The following is a 9,299-nucleotide window of genomic DNA, read 5'->3' as shown; positions in this document are numbered from 1 at the left end:
CCTAAAGTCCTAGTGTAGACCAGGGCTCAGTCTTTTTTCTGGGGGTAAGGTCTGCAGCACTATCAGAGCTGGGCCATTCAAGTTGGCTGGTAGAAACCACCCCTCTCTGAACATCCTCCCAGCCATTCATTTGGATGGTGATGAACTGAGCCAAAAAAGTCTCCCAGGAGTTTTTGCATGATTTCAGCTGGGGCAGCCTGACTTCTTCCCTCCTGTTTTTTCTGGATCACTAACAGGGTACAAACTGTTTCAGTTATCTAGTCTTACCCAAGACCTCTGGCTGTCCCAATTCCACATCTAGGTGGCTGAATTCCATAGTGCTGTGTGACACTTCTCAAGATTGCTTCTCAGCTGCTTAAGTCCTTGCTGAAGCTCATCTCTGTTACTGAATTCCAAGTTGTCCAGAGCTTTCTTGGTCTCCCCTATTTTATGTAAGACCTTTTGGTCCATGACAGTCAAGTAGCTGGTCACTGACCACTGACCACTCTTAGCATGCCTCTTGAAGCTATATTACCAAAACATATCCATTACAGGCAGATTGGTTAGCTTCATTTGCCAGGTCAAAGATGTGAGTGTTTGAATCACAGCCCCTTTACATAAGGAATCCATTTGATATAAATCCAAGTCAAATCTGGGAGATTTGCTTTCCTTTGGGGGTAGAATCGTGGCTATCCAGTGACCGTTTCAGGATATTTCAGGCTATGTCATGAAAATAAGCCCAGGATAGATGTGGGATGGGCATTTGAGGGAGAACTCTGTGTTAGTAGTAGGCCAGTGGTGAACTGGAGCCGGTTCGCACCAGTTCATGTGAACCGGTTGTTAAATTTTGAAGCCGGTTTAGAACCGGTTGTTACAGGGTGGGCAAACTCCGTCCCGCAGGCCACATCCGTCCCGCAGGACCATCCTGTCTGGCCCGCCTGAGATCCTAGCTGGGGAGGCTCCCCTGGCTGAGAATCCCTTTTTAATTTTTACTCACCTAGCGGTGCCCCTTCACTCGCTCCAGGTCTTCGGCAACACTTCGGCGGCGAGTCTTTCAGTGCTGCCAAAGACCCGGAGCAAGTGAAGCGTACCGCTGAAGTGCCGCCGAAGACCCAGAGCGACTGAAGGAACTGGTTCTTCAGATTTTGGCAGCTTATCCCTGGTAGTAGGTGCATTTTGTGGAATGCTTCCCAGACAACCTCCAGCATGAGAACAACTGTGAATGTGTGCCAAGTCTGGCTTGACTAGATGATCTGGGAAAACGATCATCTTAATTTTCCCTGCCATGCCCCAACTTCTGTGGCTGAAATAGTAGCAGTGCCATAGTATGATATCTCCTTTGAACCCCGACCCTGCCCCTTGTTTCCTGCAGAACAGATTATGAAAGTGAGCATGGAAGTGTTGCTGTAACACAGGCTAGAACGGCAAGTATTTGGGCAACCATAATGGTCTTCACATGCACTCACTTCAACTCCCTGACTCCATGGCAAACTGATAATGGCCCTGGATGAGAGAGAGAGTGGAAAAAAGAGATATGTTTTCCCAAAGTAATAGCTAACAAACTAAAATCCTACTATAGGCAGGGCAAGTTAGGACCAGCTACATGGAGGTAAAATGGCAACTTATCCAGTCGGCACTAGGATTTTACAAGTTAATGTATTAGCTATCATGCTGTAAAAACACACCTTTTTCCTAGTGTAGACATACCCATTCAGAGCAGAGCACAGCCCCAAAGAGGAATGGGGAGGGGAAGGCATGGGGGAAGCCAAGAAGAGAGCAGTGTGGAGGGAGTGGAGCCTTAGTGGAAGTGAGAATGCAAGGAGAAGGCAGGAGTAATAGAGAAGAAAATGGGAATAATTGAGGAGAGCAATATTGGCCCATTCACACTGGAAATTAAACCATTTCAGCGTAAGATGTAACATCTATAGAGTGTTTTTAGAATACTGTTTTAAACAGTTATGTCTGGTACACATTGGTCAGAGAGACTGTGTTTAAACTCTATTAGCCAGAACTGTATCCCTACTGTGTTCAAAATCAATTTAGATAATACAGTTTAATTTCTGTTGTTGATGGTGTCTTAGAGAGGGAGGAAGGATGTAAAAGAAAAGTGAACTGGATGGAAGAGAGCTGCTGGAAAAAAGAAGAAAAAAGTGGGGGAAAAGAAGAGACAGGAGGAATAAAAACCAAGGGAGATGTAGTAAGTTTCTGATTTATATTATTTTATTTTATAGACATTTTGCTGCCAAAATATTATAAACTGCCTACCTGAATAGTAACTGTAAAGTATATGCAGAACACAAACACACACACACACCGCTAGCTTCTATTTGTATTACACTTATGGTGGGAATTGCCACAAGAAAGATTTAGATGGCATGTTGTCATATCTTCTTATGTTTTAAATCTATCAAAAATGAAAACTTTGTTTGACATGCAGAAAGGATTTTGGCCAGTTATACATGAAAATATCATAATAAATTCCTTCTTCTTTTGTTGCTAGCATTATTATAAACAATGTACTCTGCCTATTATTGGGTTATAAAGGAATTCTTGTGTTATTTGAAAGTTAATACATCAGCTAATATATAAAGTGACATACCTATTTTTTGAAGTCTAAATTCTAAGCTCAATACAGCTTCTTTTTCTATCCTGTGGGATTTTTATTGAGACTCAGAAAAAAATCTGTAGGTACACTTGTCTCAGACTTCCATGCTTACGATTTGTAGTGAGATCTTTGGGCTGTAAGTATTCCTATTATGTGCCGGTTTTGCCGACCCACATTCAGATGTGCCACTTTAGGCCTTTGCCCCACTTTAGGCCTTTGGGGTTCCACTTCTCTATTTTGTCCAAGGCCCTGAAAGTACTGGCTGCTACCTGGATGCTTCTCAGTGCATTACAAGGCATGATGCAAATTGATTTTTTTGGCCATTCCATTTTACCTAGGCTGTGGCATGCCATATTATCTGTCTCAGATGGGAAAACACATGTGAATGAGCGTAATCCATTTATTGGTTTATAGTCACAAAGTCCTCTAGGGAGTGTCCCACATAAACAGAGTGTTCCTGCATGCTGGATTTGGTATTTTAGTGTTTGAGCTGAAAGATGTGAAAACCAAATGTAGGTTCCTATTAAAACTAACACAGCTGAGATGGTTTGTGTGTACAGTCTATTCCATCAAAGGTGTGGAACAATTACATACAAAAATATTCATAATAGACATATTCCTCAGGGTTATCCATGCACAACTGATGCACAAGGGAAAACCTCTCACTTTTGGACAAACCATTATTTTTGAGATCTTCAGACACAAATGCAATAAACATGCATCTCTTTTCTAATCTGCTGTATCGGAGGTTGTTTGTATCAAAATGACCCAGATGAAGAACATATTTTCATGGAAGATGTTACTAGACCTGACCAACTACTTTATTTTTAGGTGTGTGGATAAAGGGCAGACCTGAGCCTTACATAACTGTGTGTGTGTGTGGGGGTGAATTTACTGTTTATGATTGGTGCTGGTGCCTGAAATCCTTCACTCTCAAAGGCCTTTGGGTTCTGCTGGACAGGAGTACTTTATCTTAAGCAAACTTTTATTAATCATCTTTTGAGAAACAAAAGATCTCTGCATACAGAATCTTGGATAGTTCCTCTGAAGGATTCAAAAAGTTGTCTTATTTGCACAGAGTAAAATACACTCAATGTATTGTTTGCTTTAAAGTTATGAACGCAAAAATTAGAAGTAGTACACACTGTCACAGGGATATCTGAGCTGTAGGGAGCTGAGAATTGAGCTAAATAATAAACTGTATGAAAGCTCCTATGTTTCCTGACTTATTGTAAAGAATCTTTAAATATATATATTTTGTCTGAAAAAAAATTCTTAATCAGTAGAACATAGGTAGTGGCAGCAAAAATTTGCCCACACTCCCCCCCTAAATATGCTTCAGCTTTGAGCTGGAGGGAACAGCTGCATTGATGAGAGGACTGTTTAGTCTCACTGCACTTTTAATCTTTAGCCTTGCTGCTGAGACTGTCAAATATGGTAGCTGTTTTTGCGATATAGTCACTTGCACAGTTAGAAAGGGACTGAGACTATTAAAATTGTTTAATAGATCACCAAGCAGCCACCATTTGAACACTCTCCACCCAGGCTGGATTCCCATCAGTATCATAGAGGTGAAAGATGAGCCCCACATTTCTTAAGTACATAAATAGATGGCCGTTATATAGAATCTTGGGGCCAGTTTACAAGTGAAAGACAATGCTGTCACTTATTAAACCAGCGGCTCATGAATCTTGATGAATTGGTTCATGGCTCATACAGAGAAGCTAAGACATCAGCATAGGAGATTTATTTTAAAATTTTTGTAAGCAGACTGTGTGATCTCCAGTACTGAGTACAGCAGCAGGAAATCCTGAGTTCTAGTCCTGGTTCAACTATGAATAATTATTTTATTTGATTGTTTATTTGTATTTCAGAGGCACCTAGGGGCCCAACTTGTGTGGCACTGTGCAAGTCACTTAATCCTTCAATGCATCAGTTTCCCAATCGGATAAATGGAGGTAACAATATACCAACCTTCAAGGTGTGCTATGAGGATGAATTGATAATGTTTGCACAGTGCTCTGAATAGGAAAAGTAGTGTATTAGTGATGAGTGTTATGCTCTTTTTTAAAAAAATACTTCATTATTTTTCAAAAGCAAACAGTTTTGGCAAGGTGATAAAGGAAGAAAGAAACAGGGAGGGGAAGGCTGAAGACAGTATGCTCATTTTCTCCAGTAAATAGTAAGCTCCTTAAGAAACACTATATTCTTTCTTTTTCATTCTTCAATCAATCAGCCTCTTACACTCAAGAGCAGTTTTCATATCTGTATTTACCTTCTCAAGCCATACTTTACACTCATGCTTTTCAGCACTTTACACATTTATTTAAGGCTCAACTCTGAGCACTTATTCCTTTTATTAGGAAAACACATCATACTCACACACTACAGGCCATAACCGCAAAGCTGTTATAAATCATACGATATCACTAACATCCTCCCTTTCATCTTCATGTGGATGCAGTGCTCTTTTCTGGCTTATTGCTCTCACTCCGGCTGCTGTGGAGCTTCCTCCTGTGATTGAAAATAAATAGTCTTTAGTTTCCTTTCTAAGTCAATTGAAAATTTCTTCCTGGTACCTCTCAGCAACATAGTTGATAGCAGTTAATGCATTCAGGTCAACCCACTCACATCTGTCAATCAAAACTTATGTTGCAAAGATCACTTTTGTACAATAAGGCAAACACCCATATCAAAGCCATTCATCTAATGTTAATGCATTTAGGAAATTACATTAAATCTGTTGATTATATATTTACTGTACATTTTCTTTGTCTACATACCAGCTTGGGGTTGAAGGACAAGGAAGTACAATCTAAGTCCTGCTATTTTATGTGTAGAGCCGTACCAAATTCATGGTCCATTTTGGTCAGTTTCACAGTCATAGATTTTAAAAATCATAAATTTCATGATTTCAGATATTTAAATCTGAAATTTCACAAAATGTAATTGTAGGGGTCCTAACCGAAAAAGGAGTTGTGTGTGGGGGGGTCGCAAGGTTATTGTAGGGGGGTTGCAGTACTGCTACCCTTATTTCTGCGCTGTTGCTAGCGGCGGCACTGACTTCAGAGCTGGGTGGCCGGAGAGTGGCAGCTGCTGGCCGGGAGCCCAGCTCTGAAGGCAGAGCCACCACCAGCAGCTACACAGAAGTAAGGCTGGCATGGTATGGTATTGCCATCCTTACTTCTGCGCTGCCGCATTCAGAGCTGGGTTCCTGGTCAACAGCTACAGCTCTTCGGTCACCCAGTTCTGAATGTAGCGCAGAAGTAAAGGTGGCAATACCGTGATTCCCCTAAAATAGCCTTGCGACCCCCGTGCAAATCCCTTTTGGGTCAGGACCCCCAATTTGAGAAGTGCTGGTCACCACCGTGAAATATGTATAGTATCGGGTAAAAGCATATAAAAGATCAGATTTCATGGGGGGAGACCAGATTTCACGGTTCGTGATGCATTTTTCATGGCTGTGAATTTGGTAGGGCCCTATTTATGTGGTAGTAACAGGCAGCCAGATTTTGACTTCACTTACACCAGTTTTACAATTACACTGATGTAAATCAGGAGTAACTCCACTCAAATTAATAAGTAAATTCAGGATAGCTAGGAGGGACTATGGATCAGCGAGGGGGAAAAACACAAAGTCAAGGATGAGAGGAGGATACAGGAGGAGGATGTTTAGAAGAGAGGTCAGTTTGGGAGCACCATACACAGAGGGAGGGGGGAGTAGGAGTTGGAGGAAGAGATTGCAGAGATGGAGGCAAGACCATTTTTTTTTTAAAAAAGGTTGCTTTTCATGTTGAACTCTGCTTGTAAATCTGCACCATCTTTAAACTTCATCCACAGGCTGGTACTTGTCTGCTTAGTAAATCAATCCTGTTGTTTTTTAATCATGTGTATTCCATATAATATGCATGCAAATGTTTTGTGGCGATATCATGTGCCACCTACATACTCACTGAAAAATCTTATCAAGCCTTAAAGCAGAACAGGCATATAGAGCGATTCTACAGATTTTGTTGGAATTTTGTGTTTTTTTATCATGAAAATCAGAAATATATTTGAAAAGTGAAGCAAAAACCCCCAAGATTTGACAAAAGAAAAACAAACAGCATGGACTAGGCAGTTTAGATGAATTTGGCTGGCATGAATGAGTTGCTAAACGTGTGGTGTGGCCAACGTTCTGATAGGGTGAGTAAACTTTGCATTTCTTATTGGAAACACCTTAAAGTTCACTACTAGTGTGCACTAACCCCATTTAAATTAATTTACTAAACTGAAAGAAAGCTGCTAATCTCTGAGTAGCAGGTCGTGAGATGCTGACTTGGTGATAAATTAATAACATGCTCTGGGATAATGTGACTATGAGCCTGCTGTCTTAATAATGAAGTGCCCAATCCTGAAAACTCAATTGAGCACACCTATGGCCCTGTCTATTTAGGAAGAATAGCCTATGTTTGAACTCACATTTTCAAACATTTCCTACTTGAAACAGAACCAATGGGGTCTCTTTATGGTAGAAAAATCTCTGCTCTGTTTACAGGATCAGGCCTCTACTATAGTCTAGTATAATTCACATCGTGTTGTGTCATGGTAAAAGTATTTGGTTGGAACAGCACGGCTTGATGATTGACTGGTGATATTCTACTGAAGAAGATCTCAGTGAAGATAACATTTTTCAAAAGAAAGATATTGCTGGCACTTGACTACCTGTTCCATGCAGCATTTATTTGCATTTGTCAAAAAACCAAAATGAAGCCTTTACTGCTGCCAATTTGTGACTTTCTTTGCTGTGAAAATATTCTATTACTAAATCAGCATTTTTCTTCTGTCTGTGTTTGTCTTAAACTCTTGTATGAAACAGTATATACCTCCTTAGAGACTTTTACTGCCCTTGCTATTTAGGCAATGAGAGTTCTGTACAAAGATCAAGGGGAGATTAGGTGCAGTTACATAGATGTGATAGTGATGTACGGTTTACTTGAGGGTTGCTCATTTATTAGCCTATACTTTGTGTTTTCTTACCGAAGAACAATTTAGATGTATTCAAGTCTTTTTTGTTTACTTTTTGTTCTCACCAGTTATGATAGTTTTCAGAGTAATTACAATCAGCTGCAGCCTTTTTTTAAGGTAATAATTTAAAGCTGCATAAACCAGTGGTGATTCATCAACAGGAGTGTGGAACATCAACAGTGAAATCTGTTTTTTCTTTCTAAGTAGTTAAGTCCAAATAATGTAAGCAAAAATAATTTCTCCAGTCAACTATCTTGAATAAAATTATTATTCAATGTAATATTGCTGTAAACTGTAATGACTGATTTTTCCTGGTGACATGATGAGAAGGAGAGATGTTCTTAGGAATTATCTTTGATGAACAGGAAGTATTGTTGATTCAGCAATATCACCGTAGGGTTGATTTTATCAGTTTAGACAGATATAGTGGGTTCTACTCAGTATTTGCATGGGCGACCTCCAAGGAAAACGCAGGTGTTACAGGAAGCAGCGTTGGTAATTCAAGAGTTGAACTTTTTCCACGGAGTTAATCCTGAAGCAGTACTCCAGCAGCATAGCTTAAGGGGGAATTGTGGGGGCATGGATCAGTGTTCACATCACACTCCCCGTCAGTACCCAGTCTGAGCCGGAGAAGCTAATGATCCAACCAGTGGACCAAATTCAGTGATGAATCCTGGTCACATGCCACCTAAGGCACGTTGTGCATATGCTGAGCAGAAGGGAGAACTGTGCTCCAAGTAGTGCAAGTTTTTGGAAGAAACCCAAAACAGATTTTGACCTCATTATCAGGGTGGATGCAGATTGCAAAAAATTCAAAATTGTCTTCATTTCTGTTTCAAACAGTGGAATTTTTTGAGAAAGACAAGATGTCTTTGTGAAAATATACATTTTTGAAAAATAGAGTTTTGTGAACAAAAAATGTTGCCCAACTCTAATTTTAAACTTCAGACGGTAATTAAAGATTCCATAGCCCTTTTTGCAAGAGCAGGATTGTTTAGCCCTGGTGTCCCAGCCAAATCTCATTTTGTATTAATACATTCTGCCTACCTAAATTCTGTCCGTTGTCTACTGTTTCAACTCTTCACTTTCTGCCTATCTAATCTTCTCTTTATGTATTTCCAGTGGGGCAGTCATTGTGAACATGCTCATAGGTGCTGGAACTAGGGTGCTAAGGGTGCGGCAGCACCCCCTAGCTTGAAGTGATTTCCGTCATATAAAGGGTTTACAGTTTGGTTCAATGGCTCTCAGCACCCCCAATATACAAATTGTTCCATTACCACTGCACATGCTGTTATCCTGCTGAAGCACTTCATCTTAGAGGTATTGTTTGTGTTTGGAACACAAAAGTCTGCCACTGTGTTCCCCCTGAATGGGACCCTTTAAATGTCAATTTTAACAACTGCTCACTTAAAACAAAAGTTTCCAGTCTTTTTCATTGCAGAGAGCCTTCTGATGTAAACAAGTCACTAATTTGTGTTGAAAGGTTTTTCCTAAAGAATTTCAGGTTTCTCCTATTCCATCATACAGCTACTCAGAGCTGGGTTTGGGACCCATGAAATCCAGGACCATGGAGTCTCTGCTTTTACTTTGTATATGTGGATGTGGAGCAATGAACCACCAATGAACTACCCCTATCCAAAATTCTAAGGCTGACCCTGCTTAAAGATGCCTGCATTTCTGACGTAGTCAACTTACTTCCTGCTCTTTA

The 9,299-nt window shown here is 40.3% G+C and overlaps 1 long non-coding RNA gene across 1 annotated transcript in view; it reads left to right on the top strand.

The window, feature by feature from the left end:
• The first annotated feature begins 4,464 nt into the window (after positions 1 to 4,464).
• The window catches only part of LOC142070966 (uncharacterized), a 45,396-nt gene continuing 40,561 nt past the window's right edge, over positions 4,465 to 9,299 (top strand). Inside the window, exon 1 of the long non-coding RNA XR_012666911.1 lies at positions 4,465 to 4,565. This is a non-coding gene — a long non-coding RNA (uncharacterized LOC142070966). The remainder of the gene's footprint in view (positions 4,566 to 9,299) is intronic.

This window comes from Caretta caretta, chromosome 2 (genome assembly GCF_965140235.1).
Source record: "Caretta caretta isolate rCarCar2 chromosome 2, rCarCar1.hap1, whole genome shotgun sequence".
NCBI lineage: Eukaryota > Metazoa > Chordata > Testudines > Cheloniidae > Caretta > Caretta caretta.
Note: the sequence above shows the minus strand (reverse complement) of the source record. Positions and strands in the feature narration are given on the sequence as shown.